An 18686-nucleotide genomic window follows, 5' to 3' on the forward strand; every position below is an offset into this window, starting at 1 on the left:
AGGATCCAGTGAAATAATACAAAAGATGAAATAGCCATTTTAAGAAAGAAACCAACTGTTCTTCTAGAACTAAAAAACTCACTACAAGAATTTCATAATACAATCAGAAATATTAACAGCAGGACAGACCAAGATGAGGAAGGATTCTCAAAGCTCAAAGACTCTTTCTTTCAATCAACTTAGACAAAAATGAAGAAAATATGATTTTAAAATATGAACAAAACCTCCAAGATATATCGGATTATATAAAGAGACCAAACTTATGACTAATTGGAATCACAGAAAGAGGGGGAGAGGGAACAAGCAACTAGAAAAACATATTAGAGGATATTGTCCACAAAACTTTCCCCAACCTCACTACAGAGGTTGACATTTACATTTAAGAAATTAATAGAGCTCCTGTGAGATACTACACAACACAACTATCTCCAAGACACATAGGCATCAGATTCTCCAAGGTCAATGCAAAAGAAAACGTGATAAAGGGGCTAGAGAAAAGAGGCAGGTCATTTACAAAGGGTATCCCATCAGGCTAATAGCAGAGCTTTCAGCAAAAATATTCCAAGCCAAAAGAGATTAGAGATTTATATTTAGCATGCTTATAAGAAAGAAATTCCAACAAAGAATTTCATATCCAGCCAAACTAATCCTCATAAGATAAAGAGAAATAAAATGTTTTTTGGAAAAACAGCAGAATTAAGGGAATTTATTACCACAATATATGCCTTACAAGAGGTCCTTAAGGGAGTACTAAACATAGAAACAAAAGACCATTACCTGCCACCAAAAAAACACATTCAAGTACATAGACCACTGACTCCATAAAGCAACTATACAACAAAGTTTACATAACAACCAACAAACAACATGATGCTAGGATCAAATCCTCACATATCAATATTGCCTTGAACGTAAATGGGCTAAAGGTCTCACTTAAAAGGCTCAGAGTAGCAAGTTGGATAAATAAGCAAGACTTAACTTATATACTGCTGGTTGGAATGTCAATTAGTCCAGCCACTGTGGAGAGCAGGTTGGAAATTTCTCAAATAAATTACAGCAGAATTAAAATTCAATCAATCAATCCTATAACTGACTATATACCCAAAGGAATATAAATCATTCTTCCATAAAGACGCATGTTTGTGTATGGTCACTGAAGCACTTTTCACAAGAACAAAGACAAGGAATCGACCTGGATGCCCACCAATGGCAGAATGGATAAAGAAAATGTGGTACATATACACCATGTTATATGCAGCTATATAAAAGGATGAAATAATGTCCTTTGCAGCCACATGAATGGAGTTCGAGGCCATTGTCCTAAGCAAATGCACACAAAAACAATAAACCAAATATCACATGTTTTCACTTTTAAGTGGAAGTGCAACATTAATTATACATGGAAGCAAAGATGAGAATAATAGACACTGGGACTTACTTGACTGGTAGAAGGTGGTAGGAGAATGACCATTGAAAACTATCTATCCAGTATTATGCTCACTACCTGGGTGATGGAATCATTTGTGCACTAAACCCCAGCAACGGCCAGGCACGGTGGCTCACTCTTGTAATCTCAGCACTTTGGGAGGCAGAGGTGGGCGGATCACGAGGTCAGGAGATTGAGACCATCCTGGCTAACACGGTGAAACCCCGTCTCTGCTAAAAATACAAAAAATTAGCCGGGGGTGGTGGCGGGCACCTGTAGTCCCAGCTACTCGGGAGGCTGAGACAGGAGAATGGCGTGAACCCGGGAGGCGGAGCTTGCAGTGAGCAGAGATCTTGCCACTGCACTCCAGCCTGGTCAACAGAGCCAGACTCCGTCTCAAAAAAAAAAAAAAAAAAAACAACCCAGCAAAAGAAACCACAATTACTCACATAACAAGGTGGCACATGTACCCTCACATCTAAAATAAAATTTGGAAGAAAAACATAAAAATAAAGACATTAAAAAATTTAAAAATTTTTTTATATTGTCTATTTGGAATGACATGGTCATCAAAACCTTACTTCAATAATCACAGTTTTCTTTATTCATTTGAAAGTATTTATAATGACAACTTATAAGGCTTCTTTAATCTGACATTTGCTTCTAATTACAGGAAGTTTCTGCTATTTACTCTCCTCCATTTGAAATGAGTCACACTTTTCTTTTTTTTGCATGGCTTGTAATTTTTTATTGTTGTTGGAAACTGGACACTTTGGAGAATGTATTGTAGCAATTTTGGGTACCAGTCCCTACCACAACAGGGCTTGTTTTTGTTATTTGCTTCTTAATTTGTTTAGTGATACTCTGGATTATTTTAGTAAAGTCTGAGGAGTCCAGTTGCTGGTTAAAACCTGTGTGTAATTTTCTGAGCCCTATGAAAGGCAATCATGAATTGTTTAACTGGGAAGCCTCACTGGAGAAAGGTGCCTTCCATGTCATACCAAACTTAGTGCACAGCCAGCGCATAGCAGTCTCTGAAGGAAGTATACTCAACTCAAACCCTTCTGGGCAGCGTTGCTTCTACACATATTTGCATGCTAGCTCAAGCCCATTTACCCAGGAGTTTCTTTATCTGGAGCCTACTGCTAAGGTTTTCAGATGTGTCAACCAAGGCCTCCATATTAGAGGCAGGGAGGAAAGACAGAAACCTTAAAGATACTTTTCTCTAATCTGACTCAGTGGTCATTAATTTCCACTCCAATCATCCCCGTTTCTGGCACAGAATCCATAAAAATGCAAGATCCTTTTATTTTCAACTTCCTTAACAGTGAAATGACTGGTCCCTGAACTAGCTTGCCATTCTATGTGAAAAAACTGAACGAAGGGGAAGTCAGCATATTTTCTGCTTTTAGCCTCCTACTTATCATACAGTAAGTGATTAAAGGCTTAATTATTAGTTTCATTTTTGGTTTGTTATTTTAATCTGCTACTTGGACACCTGGCAACTCAACAGTCTCACTCTCTCCTGCTCAGCTGAGCTCTTGACATACCCTCTTTATCAACCCACCCACCAAAACTATAGTGTTGTGTCTGATGTTACTCCTCAGGGGACACAGCCTTGTGTAGGCCCATATTCTGTCTGGGAAAATAGTGATTTCAGCTGGGCTCTTTAACGGTTTCTTTCTTAGATCACACCCAGCTGCTTAGCTCCCCAAAATACTGGCTGATTTGTCTGTGTTATTCAATAATATTCTAGGGGATAAATTGCTCCTCAGACTAAAAAAACCTAATTCAGACTACTTTGAAGAAGTAGTTTCAAATACACTGTTTTCCTCTAAGTAATGAGTCTTAATTAATATTAATCTAAATTAATAATGTGTTGATATAATATCTCCTCAACCCATGCTTGTATTTTACCAATGATTTTCTGAAGTTACCTTGTTTTATTCAAGATTCTTATATGATCTGATCTATTTCTAGGGTTCCAGGGACACTTCCTTTTAGCTCACATCTTAAAAGCTCGCGTCCAAATTTGGGTCCTGACTGCTGATCAGCATTGATTACTATTGATTTTAATTTTCTTCTCCGGTTGTTTTGCATTATAAAAGAAGAGCTATGTATATTATGGATGGTAATCTTGAGTAAAGTCTGTTTTCCCAAATGATGTTTCTCATTATATTGTATTAAAAATCCTCATGGTGGCCATTTAGATGGAAATATAAATACATAATTTCGCTATTCTCTAATAATAGTTAAATACCCTAATTTGTCATTTGAATTTTTCATGAATGTAAGAATGTAATAAAGATTCCATATAGAGTATCTCATATATTTTACTTATGTTGTTTTGTAACTGTTTATTTCCTCTTCAAGGATTTTCCATTGTTTATCTGTTAATTATTCTGTCCTTTTTAATGTATACTTATTTTCACATTTTGTAAACAATTTGTGCTTTTCATGACACAGTAATAATATATGTAATTATATTCTAACTTCTTAAGAATGTAGAACTTAAATCATGATAATCAGGAAACAATTTCACTAATTTTAACATGTGAAGAAGTAATAGTGTAAGTTAAATGTCCTATTTTTTATTCCCAGATGCTAACAGATATTAGCAATCATGGAATAAAAGAGTTATTTTTAAAAGAATGTTCCTTTTTGAGAAGACATATTGATAGAACAAAGACTAGAAAGATCATTATGGTTAATTTAAAAACATTTAATACAAAAATAAAAGCACCTGCTAAAATACTACTTTTCCAAATATGAACATTTTGGGACAAAAGGTGAAATAAAGTTCATAGTTTGCCAGTTTTGTCTCTGGAAGTGCTAAAGTTCAATAAAATATCTGAACTCTTTTATAATTTTCAAAGTATTTTTACACCCTTTATTTAATTTGATTGTTACAAACCTGGGATGATGGTCATTATCTACAAGGTACAAATTTTTAAAAAATAATAAAAAAAAACTTTATAAAATTTCTACCTAGAGTAGAATCCAGCCTTCTCATGGTTTGTCTCATGATCCTTCTGGCATCCATGTTTAAATGTTTCCCAAATTATTTCATAATTGAGAAAATACATCTTTAGTTTTCTTCAGGTGTGCCACTTTTGCAGATAGCACACTATAAAGTATATATCCTTATGTTTACATAAGTATATATATGAATATATAGAAATTATAAGATATGTATCAAAATAAAATAGTTTCTGCATGTTCAGTTTACAATTTATTGAGCATAGAATGGACATGCAGAAGACCTAAACATCATTATAAATGAAATCTCATATTTACCTTTACCGTGTATCTTAACAGCTTCTATTTTCTATGTATTTATTTACCTTTAGGTTTATATTTATGTCTATGAGGTATATATAAGATGCATATAAATAAATTAATACTACTTGTTCTTTAAAAATGTATACATCCTTTTCTTTCCATTATGCACACATGCACACACATACATGTATATTCAATCAATAGAATGAGAGTAATATTTAGGATGATAACTTTTTACTCAATAATACTCTATTGTCTACTGAAAGCATCAATCATGTTCAAAGATAATGAAACTATTTTCATAGATGCAATGAATTAGTAAAGCAGCCATCCACTAACACATTGCTTAAGTAATCCAAACAGACAGTGAATTAAAATTAAAAACAGAAAAAATTATGCTATGAAGAAATGTAGATAACAGAAAGTAAATAATAGGAATTCATGCAAATGTTAATACACGCAGAAAACATAAGGCAAATATAAAATCTACATTTGAAATCCGTTGAAGTAGATTTTTTTATTGTGGTAAAATATATATAACATACATTTACCATTTTAGCAATTTTTAGGTGTACAGTCAGTGGTATGTAGTACATTAACATTATTGAGAAAATATCAACACCATTCATCTCTATAATTTTTTTGTTTTTACAAACAAACTTGTAACCCATTAAACAATAACTCTCCAATTAACATCTCTGCAGTTTCTTCAAACACCATACTATTATGTTTCTATGAATTTGATCACTCTATGCATCTTATAAAAGAAGTATCATGCACTATTTATTGTTTTGTGTGTCTGTTAATTTTACTTAGTGTAACATCTGTAAGATTCACCCATGCCGAAGCATGTATCAGAATTTCAATCCTTTTAAGTCTGAACAATATTCAATAATATTCTATTTTGTGTATACCAAAAATGTATACCACATTTTGCTTATCTATTTATCTTTAAATGGAAATTTGGGTTGTTTTCATTTTTTGGCCTTTATGAAAAATGCCACTATGTTAATGGGTGTAAAAATATCTGTTCAAATGTTTGCTTTCAATAGTTTTGGGTATAAACCTAGGAGTAAAATTGCTAAATTTTAAACTTTGTGAGGAAGGGCCAGACTGAGTTCCTCAGTAGCTGCAGCATTTTACATCCCACCAGCGGTGCCTAAAGTAAAAATTTCTCCACATCCTCACCAACATTTTGTTATTTTCTGTTTTTGGTTGATTGTTTTTTATAAAACAAATTTTATATGCTATTTAATCTCATTGATGTTTTATGTTTACTAATGATTAGTGATGATAATTATATTTCTATGTGCTTCTTGGCAATTTGCATACTTTCTTTGGGAAAAAAATCTATTCAAGTCTTTAGCCCATTTTTAAATTGAGTTGTTTGATTTGTTGTTGTTGAGTTGTAGGGATATTTTATATTTTCTGGATATTAATCCTTTACATGGTAGATGATTTGCAAATATTTTCTCCCATTCTTTGGTTGCTTTTGCATTGTTTTCATAGTGTTCTTTGATGCAGAGATGTTTTTAACTTGGTAAGAAACCATTTATTCATTTTTTTTTCTTTGGTTAACTGAGCATTTGCTGTCTTGTCCAAGGAAGTATTTCCAAATCTAATGTCATGAAGCAGTCCTCTTATATTTTTTTCTAAGCATTTTATAATTTTAGCTATTACACTTAGATCCTTGACCTATTTTTAGTTAATTTTTATATGTTATAGGGTAAAGGTCCAAATTTTTTTTTTTGCATGTGGATATTCAGTTTTACAAAAAGCACTTCTTGAAAACACTCTTCCCCATTGAAAGATCTCGGTACACTTGTTGGAAAGCATTTGGCAATATACTTAAAAGCTTTTCTATGGAGTTTTTATTTTATTACATTGGTATATATGCCTCTTTATGCCAGCACAATGCTTTGCTTAGTGTTACATTGTAAAAAGATGTAAAATCAAGAAGTGTAAGTCCTCTGACTTTTTTCTTCATTTTCCAGGGTTTTTTTTTTTTTTTTTTTTTGCTAGTTGAGGTCCCTTGAGAGTCCATATAAATCTGGGATTGAATTTTTGCATGTCTTCGAAATCATTGCTTGTATGTTGATATTGATTGATTGCATTGAATTTGTAAATTTCTTTGGGTAGTATTGACATCTTGATAATACTAAATGTTTCAGTTTCTTAACTCAGGATGTTTCTCTATTTATTGTGTCTTTCTTAATTTCCTTCAGCAATGCTTTGTAGTTTTTAGTATACAGGTCATTCACCTACACAGTTAAAGTGATCCTTAAGTATTTTATACATTTCGATGGTATTGCAAATTGAACTGTTTTCTGAATTTCCTTTTCAGAATTTTTATTGTTATTGTAAAGGAATGCAACTAATTCTTGTGCATTGATTTTGCATCCTACAATATTTGTCTATTATTTCTAAGGCTGTGGTGGAGTATTTAGGATTTGCTTTGTATAAGTACATGTCATGTGCAAACAGAAACAATTTGACTTCATCCTTTCTAGTTTGGATGCCTTTAATTTTTTTTTCTTCCTAATTACTCGGGATATAACTTCTAATACTATGTGGAATAGTATTGGCAAAATCAGGTGGCATGTTCTGTTTCTAAATTTAAATTAAAAGATTTAGCCCATCATCATTGAGTATATGATGTTTTCTTGAATTTTTTATATAGGGCTTTTATTGTTTTGAGGCACTTTTTTATATTCCCAGTTGCTTAAGTGTTTTTATCATATAAGAGCCAAGATGGCCAACCAGATGCAGCCAGGAAGAGTTTTGCCCCATTAAGAGACAAGGCCATTAAGAAGACCAGCACATTCTGAGCAGATCTTCAGAAGGAAGGCATTGAGAGTGGACAGAGAGAAGACACAGACCTTGGGCTGAAGGGGGAGGAATCTGGAAACCCTGTATAGAGTTGCTGAGTGCCAGGACTTGCTCCTGGAGATGAGTGGCTCCTGGGGAAGTGGTGAAGTAAATTGGCGTAGTGTGGCCCACTCTCTCCTTGGACCTCTGGAATCCCAGGTGCAAGAGAACCCAGGCCCCCCATGAACATTTGAACTGTCAGGGACAGCTGCCTGCAAAGTTGACAGGGACAGGAATCCAGCCTGTGTGGAGTCCAGACGGTTTGGTCTGAAAATGGTTTCACTGAAGCAAAACCAGGGATTTCCATTCCCCAAGACTCACCACACTCCTCCAGGTGGCTATGACCTTTTTTGACTGTAGAACTTGGACAGAGAGGGACTGTCTTAACGGTGGGATGGGGTCACTCATATCTGTGTATCCCTCAGCCTACCAGCCACTCCTGGGGTCCCGGATTGGCCATGCCCAATTACAACACAGCCTTGGATTCCCAACAGAGGTGCTTCCTGGTAGCTGCCACCATAACTCCTTGGCTGGCAGATTCCAACTAACAGACAAGAGTTTCTGCAGGTGGGTTCCCACTGGCACACACCTACTTGCAGCTGCCTGCCACTGTTTTGCAGGCACACACTCATTCACAGCCTACCCCCACGACGTTGCTGGTGCACACTCACCTGTAGCCTCCTACAACTGCTTTGCTGTGGTAAGCACACATGTGAACCTCACCACCCTGCCCTCACCAGAGCACATTCATGAGCAGATATCACTGCTCTGCCACTGCCAGCATGATAGCAAATGTAGACTCCACTACTTCACCACTGCTGGTGTGAGCATACACACGCATACCCCACTGTGTTGCCACAACACCACCAGTACACACATGCAGATTCTGCCTCCCCTGACCTGATGAAGCACATTTGACAGCACACCACATGGGTGTCTTATTCCCAGCAAACAAGAAACACATTATTCCCTCCAGCACAGGAGTCGCTTAACCCTGAGGTGCCATAGAACAAAGCCACAGGCTTGGACCTAGCCAAATAGGGTTAGAACATGCAGCCCATGACTGCTGAGCTGAACCTTGGTCCACTGAAGTTGTCCACAAATAATGTCAGTTGACTGAACCTAACACTACAATCAAACCCTCCAGAACATCAAAGAATATAAAAGCCAAAAGCACCATTCAAAGGATAACAACTTTAATGATTTAAGGAATATTAGCTCACACAGATGGAAAGAACCAGCACAAAATGTCTGGCAACTCACAAAGCCAGAGGGTCTTCTTACTTCCAAAGTTCCACACTAGTTCTGCACCAATAGTTCTCAATAATGCTGGAATGGCTGAAACAACAGACATAGAATTCAGTATCTGGATGGCAATGAAGCTCATTGAGATTCAATGGAAAGTTAAAATTCTATCCATGGAATCTAAGTAATTCAGTAAAACAATATAAGAGCTGACAGTTGAAATACATATTTTAAGAAAGAACCAACCTAATCTTCTAGAACTAAAAAAATCACCACAAGGTTTCATAATACAATCAGAAGTATTAACGGTAGAATCGAAAGACAACTTGAGAAAAAAATCTTAGAGTTTGAAGACAGGTTCTTCAAATTAACTCAGTCAGATAAAATAAAGAAAAAAAAATAAAAAGAATGTACAAAATACCTTAAGAAATATGGTATTATGTAAAAACAACAAATCTATAACTCAGCCTCCCTGAAAGAGAGGGAGGAAAAGAAAGCAAATTGGAAAATATATTTGAGGATATTGTTCATTAAAATATCCCCAACCTCATTAGAGAGATCAACAATTTAAATTCCAGACATTAAGAGAACCTCTATGAGATACTATACAAGATGGTAGTCCCCAAGATACACAGTCATCAGATTCTCTAAAGTTGATGTGAAAGAAAAAATACTAAAGGAAGCTAGAGAGAAGGGGCAGGTCACCTACAAAGGGAACCACATCAGGCTAACAGTGGACTTTTCAGCACACATCCTATAAGACAGAAGATATTGCAGGCTCATACTCAGCATCCTTAACAAAAAACAAAATTCCAAATGACAATTGTGTATTCAGTCAAACTAAGCTTCATAAGCAAAGGAGAAGAAAACACCTCTTAGACAAGCAAATGCTAAGGGAGTTGCTATTACCAGACCTGCCCTAAAAGAGCTACTTAAGGGAGTGCTAAACATGAAAATGAAAGACCATTACCAGATAACACATAAACAAACTTAAGTACATAGACCATTGACACCATAAAGAAATTATGCAATCAAGTCTACATAACAACCAGCTAACAACATCATGATATAACCAAGTTCTCATATATAAAAAATAACCTTGAACATAAATGGGCTAAATGCATATGTTAGACTGTTCTGGAATTGCTATAGAAGAAAGCCTGAGACTGGGTAGTTTATACAGAAAGGAGGTATGATTGGCTTATGGTTCTGCAGGATGTACAACCATGGCTTCAGCATCTGTTTGGTTTATGGGGAGTCCTCAGGGTGCTTTTAGTCATGGAATAAGGCAAAGTGGGAGCAGGTACATCACATGGCAAAAACAGCAGCAAATTGTGGGGGGAGCGGAGGTGCCACAAATCTTCAAATAATCAGATCTCATGAGAATTCACTTACTATCCTGAGGAAATGACCAAGGGGATGGCACTAAACCATTTATGAGGGATATACCTTAATATTGCAAACATCTCCTATCAGATTATACTTTCAGTATTGGAGATTATATTTCATTAAGAGATTTGGTGGGGACATATATCCAAACTATATCATTCCACCTCTGGCCCCACAAATTTCATGTCTTTCTCATGTTGCAAAATACAATTATGCTTTTGCAATAATCCCAAAAGTCTTAACTCCTTCCACATTTAACTCAAAAGTCCTAAGTCCAACTCCAAAGTCTCATCTGAGATAAGCCAAGTCCTTTCCACTTATGAGCCTGTAAAATAAAAAAACAGGTATTCACTTCCAGGGTACAATGGGGTATAGGCACTGGCTATACATTCCTACAGCAAAAGGGAGAAATCAGCCACAAAAAAAAAAAAAAAAAAAATGGCTACAGGCCACACACAAGTCTGAAATGCGGTGGGGAAGTCATCAAACCTTAAAGTTCCATAATAATCTTATTTGTCTCTATATCCACATCCAGGGCACACTGGTGCAAGAAGTGGGTTCCCAAGGCCTTAGGAAGCTCTGCCTCTGTGGCATTGCAGGGTACAGCACCTGCAGCTTCTCTCAAAGGTTAGAGTTGAGTGCCTGTGGCCTTTCCAGGTTCAAGGTGCAAGCTGCAGGTGGATCTACCATTCCGGATTGTTGATGATGGTGGCTTTCTTCACACAGCTCCTCTAGTGAGTGCCCCATTTAAGAATTTGTGTTTGGGCTCCAATCTCACATTTCCACTTGGCACTGCCCTAGTAAAGTATCTCTATGAAAACTCTGCCCCTGTAGTAGGCTTCTGACTAGGAATGCAGGCTTTCTCATACATCCTCTAAAATCTATGTGGAAGCTGTCAAACCTCCTTTACTCTTGCACTCAGCATGCCTACGGGCTTAACAAAACATGGAAGCCACAAAAGCGTAGAGCTTGCACCCTCTGAAGCAGAAGCTTGAGTCATCCCTAGGGCTTTCTGAGATGTAGTTAGAACCAGGGAGGCCAAGATATGAGAAGCAATCTTCTGGTGTGGCACAGGGCAGTGGTTTCCTGTTCATGGCCCATGAAACCATTCTTTTCTCCTAGACCTCTCGGCCTATGATAGTAAGGATGAGCTGGAAGTAAAGGAGAGCTGGATAGTAAGGATGAGCTGGAAGTAAAGGAGAGCTGGATAGTAAGGGTGAGCTGGAAGTCTTCTGAATTGCCTTGGAGGCCTTTTTCGTATTGCCTCAGCTATAAGCATATGACTCTTTTTAGTCATGCAAATATCTCTAGCAAGTGGTTGCTCTGCAACCCACTTGGATGTCTCTACTAATAATGCTTTTTTTTTTCTCTGCTACAAAGTCAGCCTACAAATTTTTCCAATGTATCTGCTCTACTTCCTTTTTAAATATAAGTTTTAACTTTAAGTACATTATTTGTTCCCAAATCTAAGTGTATGCTTTGAGAAGCAGCCATGCTACTTCTTGAGCAATTTGTTGCTAAGAAATTTTGTCAATAAGCTAACCTATGTTGTTGCTCTCAAGTTCGTACTGAGACAGATCCCTAGAGCACAGAAACAAGGCATCAAAGCTCTTTGCTGAAGCATAACAAGGGTGGCTTTTGCTCCAGTTACCAATAAGTTACTCATTTCCATCTGAGACTTCCTACGCTTGGCCTTCACTCTCCATATCACTATTATCATTTTGGCCACAACCATTTAAGCAGTCTCTAAGAACTTCCAAACTTTCCTTCAGCTTTCTGTCTTCTTCTGAGTCCTCCACACTCTTCTAAAGTCTTCTCATTACCCACTTTCAAAGTCATTTCCACATATTCAGATATCATTATAGCAATACCCTACTCCAAAATACCAATTTTCTGGATTAGGCCATGTATGCACTGCTATTAAGGGATACCTGAGACTTTGTAAATTATACAGAGAAGAAATTTAATTGGCTCACATTTCTGCAGGTTGTAGAAGCAAGGCACTGACATCTGCTCAGGTTCTGGAGAAGCCTCAGGGAAATATTACTCATAGTGGAAGGTAAAGTGGGAGCAGGCATGTCATATGGCAAAAGCAGAAGCAAGAGTGAGGGAGGTGCCACATACCTTCAAACAACCATATCTCACAAGAACACAATGCCACAAGAATAGCACCATGGGTATGGTGCTAAACCATTCATGAGGGATACACTACCAAGACCGAAACACCAGCCATCAGGTTCCATCTCCAACATTGGAAATTATATTTGAACATCAGATTTGGTGAGGACATATATCCAAACTATATCATCCACTTAAAGGCACCACATGGCAAAATGAATAAATAAGCAGGACCCAACCATATGCTGTCTTCAAAAGATCCATCTGACATGCAAGAAAACCCATTGGTGCAAAGTAAAGTGATAAAGAAAAAATTGATCAAGCAAATGGAAAACAAAATTTAGCAGGGGAAGTTATTCTTATTTCAGACCAAACAGAATGTAAACCAACAATGATCAAAAAAGAAGAGCATTAAATAATAATAATAAGTTCAATTAAACAAGAACATTTTAATATTCTAAATATATCTGCACCCCCAACACTACAGAACTCAGATTTATTAAAAAAAAAATCTTAGGGACCTATGGAGTCGCTTTTATTTCCATACAAGACTAGCAGGAGATTTTAACACCCCATTATCAGTCTCTAAGGCAGGAAATTAACAAAAATATTCAGGACCTAAACTCAACATTTTATTAAATGGATCCAGCAGACATTTACATAACACTTCACCCAACAACAGCAAGATATACATTCTGTTCATCTGCGCGTTGCGCATACTCTAAGATCAACCCCATGGTTGGCTATAAAACAATTATCAACAAAGTCAGAAATGCCAAAATTATACCAACCACACTCTTGGACCACAGCAATATAAAAGTGGAAATCAACTTCAAAAAGATCTTTCTAAGCCATACAATTACATGGAAATTAAAGAACCTGCTCTTGAATGACTTTGAGTAAAGAATAAAATTAAGGCAGAATGCAAAAAATTATTTGAAACTAATAAAAACAAAAATACAACATACCAGAATTTCTGAGATACATCTAAAGTAGTAATAAGAGGTAAATTTTAGTGCTAAATACCTACATACAAAACTTGGAAAGATCTCAAATTAGCAACTCACATTATACCTAGAGGAACTAGAGAAACAAGAGCAAACCACCCCCAAAGCCAGCAGAAGAAAATGAACAATCAAAATCAAGCTGAACTAATGCAACTGACAGGCAAATTTCATACAAAATATCAGTACAAACAAATTTAATTATTTGATGGAATTCATAACACTGATAGACCACAAGCTAGACTAATAGAGAAAAAAGAGAGAAGATCCAAAGTAGGCTGAGTAAAAATAGTAAATTAAAATATCATATAACTTGAAATTGTTTCAAAATTGTACATAGTATTTATTTACTCTTATTGTTTATGAATTCAGAACACGATGATTGTATTGCGTTATAACAAATTAATGCAAATTTTGCATTAATTCCACTAGATGCACTGATATGTTCTGATGTGAATCTTTGATACTTCTACCTCAGATCTAGGATATTATTTTAGTAAGAAGCAAAATTAATATTAACATTTTTATTTTTAAAATGTTATTTCACTTGCTAAAACAATAAATTATTAATGTATTATTTACACACATTCAGATACAGGTAAAGAGTGAGGAAAGTGCATGCTATAGCATAAGACCCTTTCACACAGAAATTTAGGAAATGAACATTTCAAATGTAAAAGTTCTCCATCTTCTAATTTATTTGCTTAGTCTGAACTAGATAGCATTAGATGTCCATGATGTGTGCTTTTCTCTCTCCTGAAAGCACAGTGTAAATGAAATTTATCATTTGATTTTATATCCATCATTGCTACTTCTTTTTTTTGCATATCTGCCCTCCAATGACTGATTATTACTACTTCTTTTAAATATTCTCATCCGACAGTGAGTATGTGTATCTAAGAGTCACAGTTTTGTACCCTATTATTTCATTCTTATAAATGCAATGCATGATTTCAAACATAGGCCGATTTGTAATGTTACTGTTAAGGGCCATAAAACAGGGAACTAACATGCAGTTTTACTACAAGGGCTTTGTCTTAACAACGTTACTAACTGTGACATTTAGACTGCTTAACCTCACCCAATGTACCCTGGGGAAATGTCAGCATAGTCCTATGCTGCTAATAAAAATGAATTATTAAAGGGTTTTGACAATATACTTATCAAAATATATTACACTTTTGTAATGAACATATGCTACAGGAGTTCAGAATTAATATAGCAATTAAATATAAAATGGAATAATTATACTTTTATATGTTGTAGACATTTATTCAATGCAAGTGCCACATCTTCAAAATAGTGTCATTTTTAAACTATCAATAATTTTAATTTCACTGTGGTTATTTTATTATTTCTAGATGCTTGCTATAAATATAATTCAATTGGCAAAGATAGATTATTCCCTATACAAACAAGGAAAAGATTGTTCCTTTTGAGTTATGCATATTGAGTTAAATTCCTGCCAATTATTTTTCAAAAATTGACTTACAATAACTCTTTATAGTGAGTATTTTTCAACTCCATTTATTGAGAAGGTGTATTTTAAATTTTTCTCTCATGACTATAATTAATTTTATTTGACATAGAATAGCATATAAGTTTTATGACGTACAGGAACAATCCTCTTCACAGACTCTCTTTTCTTCCAAGTAAAATTGCTATGAAGACTTAGGGAAAAGAAAAACTTACAACTAGATAGATAATTAAGGCTTGTTTAAAATTAATTAAAAAAATGCATTTCTTCTCATAGAAAAAGACAAATGTCAATGAAGATTATTTTTAAATAAGAAAACAAATGCAAAGCAAGCAAAACAATATGCCAAGAATGATCTAATATTCTCTGGCAATGAAACACAAACTGAATGTAGTCAGCAAGCTACTTTGTAACACGTTACTCTGTATTCCTTAAATTAGAGGCCCAAAACTTGTACTTCGCAGTAAATTGGGTACTTAATAGGTGATAATTTTTGATGCAGTCATATTAATGCTCTTGTACAAATAAAAAAAGAAAGAGGCCAGGCACTGTGGCTCACACCTGTAACCCCAGCACTTTGGGAAGCCGAGGCAGGCGGATCACCTGAGGTCTGGAGTTGGAGACCAGCCTGACCAACATGGAGAAACCCTGTCTCTATCAAAAATACAAAATTAGCTGGGTGTGGTGTCACATGCCTGCAATCTCAGCTACTCAGGAGGCTGAGGCAGGAGAATCGTTTGAACCCAGGAGGTGGAGGTTGCGGTGAGATGAGATTGTGCCATTGCATGCCAGTCTGGGCAACAAGAGCGAAACTCTGTCTCAAAAAAATAAATAAATAAAAGAGATCTCTTTGCTACTTTGCTATCTCTTCCTTTGAATTAAACATTTTTATAGTTCAAATATCAGAGAAGTGTATTGTACATGTACTCTAGGAACTTGACTGAAAATTTTACACAAAAACTTGACCCACAGCATTAGATAAAAGAATGAAGGTTACCCATAACAACTGGAGAGGTGATATGGTTTGGCTTGGTGTCTCCACCCAAATCACATCTGGAATTGTAATCCCTATAATCCCCACATGTCAAGGGTGGGACCTGGTGGGGGGGTGACTAGATCATGGGGGTGGTTCCCCAATACTGTTCTCATGATAATGATGACAGTGAGTGAGTTCTGATGAGATCTGATGGTTTTATACTCTTCCCCCTTCGTTTGTTTGCTCTGTCTCTCCGGCCACCATGTAGGACATGCTTTTGCTTCTCTCTTGCCTCTCCCCATGATTGTAAGTTTCCTGAGATCTCCCCAGCCATGCAGAACTGTGAGGTGATTAAACCTCTCTCCTTTATAAATTACCCAGACTTGGATATGTCTTTGTAGCATTGTGAAAATGAACTAATACAAGAGGGAACCCACCTAAGGTTTACCCACATTTTCTGTCAAAAAATTTTAACCTGGAAAGATGTCATCTTGAGTATATGCAAATAAATAAATGAGAAAATAAGATGACAACACAACATAAAGAAAATTACTTAAGATCAGGAATGCATACTTTAAATAATTATCTATGTAGAATACAAAAGAAAATTTTAAGAAAAATATTTTCTCTTTCAAAATATTTAAGAGAAAAATAGAATTTGAAAGTAGAGCATAGGAATGTAAAAGAGAATAAGTTGAGATAAAAAGTAACAGGGCATTATAAAGAAGCTATAAAAAAAGCAAAACTGTAATAGCAGAATTAACATCTACAAATCAGAACAAAAATTGAAGTAATAGTTTAAAATGTATATAGGAACACTCTCCAAATTAAAAAAGGACCAATAAATAAAAATAATGAGAGAAAGAAAATGGAGATGAAAATAATGTAAGAAAAGATAGGTAAGATCAGAGAGAAGATAGCTAATTTACAGATATACGATATGCTTTGAAAAAGATATTGCTTCTAAAAGGATGCAAAATTAACAAAAATAAATAGTATAATAATTTCTTGAGTTGAGAAAAGTGCTTGTTTTGTAGGGCACTAATCACATCCTAGGCACAATTACTGAGAAGATATCTCTACCTAGAAATACCATTAGCAATAATAAGGGCAAACATGTTTAAATTTTAAAAATAAAAGTAGATCATAGTACAGTTTATGTAATAAATTTAGACAAATATCAATGAAGATTATTTTTAAATAAGAAAACAAATGCAATAAATAATAAAATAGAGCCACCATTTGACCCAACAACCCTATTACTAGGTATATACCTATAGGAAAATAAAGCAGTCTATCAAAAAGACACATGCACTCACATGTTCATTGCCATGCTAATCACAACAGCAAAGACATGAAATCAACCTGGGTGCTCATCAAATGTGAATAGGATAAAGAAAATGTGACATATACACACCATAGAATACTATGTACCTATAAAAAGAATAAGATCATTTCCTTTAAAGCCATCTGGATGCATTTGCAGGCCATAATCCTAAATAGATCAATTCAGGAACAGAAAACAAAATACTACGTCTTCTCATTTATAACTGAGGGCTAAACATCGGGCACACATGGACATAAATATGGGGAAAATAAACACTGTGGATTACTAGAAAATGGAGTTAGGTAGAAAGGTGTGAGTTGAAAAACTACCTGCTGGGTATTATGCTCACTACCTAGGTGATGGAGTCTGTTCCCCAAACCTTAGCATCATGAAATATACCCCTGTAACAAACCTGCACATGTACCACCTATATCTAAAATAAAAGTTGAAAATTTAAACAATGACACACTCATGACATACTGGAACAGGCACTGGGAACTAAGACCAGTTAAATATAGAATGGTCTAAATAACTGTTGAAAATGTAGATATAAAACATGTAGAAATAGAAATCATTATTCTTGAAAGTTAATGCACCAGTAAAGCATAATTTTAAAACCTGCATGACACTGAAATTAACTCATAAAACTATATAACCGAGAGCAAAAAAGAAGTCAGGTTCTTGTCATATTATTTCATCCTGTCTTGCTTTAATATCTGTTCCTGGACTTTTCAATAATATGATTCAGTTGATTCTCATTTATTTCTTCAGGCTATTTAAATTAGATATATACATCTCTTGCAACAAAAAGTACTCTTACCATGGTATAAAAAAGTAATTTTAAACATTCATATACCATGCTTTTTCACTAAAAAGATTGCAAAACATTTAAGAAATAAGAGCTCATAATAATGAATACCAAGGGAACATGTTTTTCATGGAGTACTGCTTGGAATGTACATCTTTAGACCCACTCTAGAAAGTAATTTGGAAACATCTAGCAGAATTAAAAATACGTATACATTTGACCAAGCAGTTTCATTGCAGTTCAGCTTAAAACAAAACAAAATTTGAACAAACAGTAGTTAAGGATATATGTACTAAAATGTTCATCACAATATTGCTTATAGTGATTGAAACAGCTACCACTAAGAATTTATAATAGAATAAACTATGGTAAAGTCAAACTATACGACAAAAAGCAGCTATGAATCATTATGATTAAAAACCGGATCTACTAACATAGAAGAATGCCCACAATATCCTACTAAAATAACTTAAAAAGTTGGAAAATAAAACAGGTACTGTGATCATCATTTGTATTACGAAAAGCAAACAAAATTTTAAGAGACTATATTGCAATCAGCTGACAAAAGACTGAAATTTTCTGCAGCATAATTCCATAATCATTTTTGACAGTGCAGAGAAAAGATGCTGAAAGTTAATTTTTCACGTGCTTTATTGCAATATGTCTCCTATATATTACAACTTCAAATGGGGAATTGACATATTCAATGGAGAGAGAACAGAAGCCACAAAAAAATTCTAAAGAAATAGATTAAAAAGATGGGTAA

This window comes from Pan paniscus, chromosome X (assembly GCF_029289425.2).
Source record: "Pan paniscus chromosome X, NHGRI_mPanPan1-v2.0_pri, whole genome shotgun sequence".
NCBI lineage: Eukaryota > Metazoa > Chordata > Mammalia > Primates > Hominidae > Pan > Pan paniscus.